Source organism: Dipodomys merriami, unplaced genomic scaffold, assembly GCF_024711535.1.
Source record: "Dipodomys merriami isolate MVZ:Mamm:240054 unplaced genomic scaffold, mDipMer1.0.p SCAF_7, whole genome shotgun sequence".
Taxonomy (NCBI): domain Eukaryota; kingdom Metazoa; phylum Chordata; class Mammalia; order Rodentia; family Heteromyidae; genus Dipodomys; species Dipodomys merriami.
In genome coordinates, this window is record NW_027206290.1 from 39,518,921 (window position 1) to 39,520,630 (window position 1,710).

Consider the following 1,710-nt stretch of genomic DNA (forward strand, 5'->3'; position numbering starts at 1 on the left):
ACCAACCTGAGTCACATTTCTCAGACATCTGCTGACTCCTCACTGGGCTGGGTCCCCAGCTCTCCAGCACCCCCTCCTCACTGGGTTGTACACTCTCCCAGTCCACTCACTCAGCTGGGGGCCTAGGCATCAGGCAGCTCTGGCCTGTCAGCCTACTCCAGAGGCTGAGAGCTGAGGATAGAGGTTCAAAACCAGCCTAGGCAGAAAAGTCCATGAGATTCTTTTCTCCAATTAATCACCAAAAGGCTGGAAGTGGAGCCATGACTCAAGTGGTAGAACACTAGCCTTGTGTGAAGAAAGCTAAGGGACAGTGCGTAGGCCCAGCACGCATGCACGCGCGTACACACGCGTATACACACACACACACACACACACAATTTGAGGATGCAGAGCAGGAAGGAGGCAGGGGTGTCTGGATTGCATACCTGCATTTGTCCCCTGCGCAAATATGGGGGTTTGAAAAAGGGGCCTGAAAATCCTCTAGTGCTGATCACTTTCTAGCTCTTAGTCTCTCCGCCTTACTTTTTTTCTGGTATGTCTGTACTGGACCCAGGACCTCGGAGCTGTCCCTTAGCTTTTCCCTAACGGTTGGCACTGCACCCCTTGAACCACACATCCACTTCTGGCTTTTTGTTGGCTTATTGGCGATAAGGATCTCAGGAACCTAGATCAGCCTCCTGAGAAGCAGGGGTTACAGGCCAGAGCCACGGACACCTGGGGTAATCCATCTTCCACTCCGGTCTTGGGGAGCAAACTCGTCAGCCCTGCACCCACTCTGTTCTGGACGCAGGAGGTTCGTTCCCCGCAGTCAGGAGTTGGAGTTGTGCTCACGGTTCCTCGTGCTCACGGTTCCTCTGCTTTGCGCCGCCTGGCCGGGCGATCTGTCCGTCTGTCTGTCCCTGCTCCACACAGACCTGGGGCAGGGAGGACGGGCCTTGTGCACCATCTGGCTCCCCTATCATTATTACCAGTCACCGTCCTCGGGCGGACACCTGGCCTCAGGGCACAGACCCCCAGGCATAGATCCCGGGCCTCCACACCAGACCCCGGGCACAGACCCCCGGGCATAGATCCCGGGCCTCCACACCAGGCCCGGCCCTGGCGGGTTCCTCCTCAGCGCGGCCGGGCTCTGCTTCTCCGGCCGGCTTTGAACCCTCGGCCCAGGCGCCGGCCCTCGGTGGAGACCTGGGCTTATTGGGTACAACCCCGGTCCCCCGGCCTCGGCCTCCAGCCCCAGACGAGGGGTGACGGTGGCCGGCCGGCCCGAGGGTCTGGGGGGAGCTGGGGTGCGGGGCGCTCGGTGCCCCAGGCCCGGCGCACCTGTAGGGCCCAGGGGCCAAGGCCGGCGGGCGGCGTGGTTCGGGGGCCCGGCCTGGGCGAGCGCCGCCCAGCGCCGGCCCCCGGGGCCGAAGGCCCTCGACTCCGCGGGGTCCGCCGCCGCCTCCCGCACGCGCGCACACCAGCGGCGGGAGGAGAGCGCGGACGCCGAAGGCTCCCGGGACCCGGCCACCGGTGGCCCGCTCTGCGCGCGCGCGGTCGCGGTGGGCGGGGCCTGGCGTGGGGCCGCGGCGGGGGCGGGGCCCGGCGGGGGCGGGCCCCGGCCCGGCCCGGGTTGCCGGGGTAACCGTGACGCGCGCGGTGGGGGCGGGGCCAGCGCGCAGGTTGCATATTTCAGGGAGCGAGCGGGCGGCGCGGGCCGAGCTGAGCTGC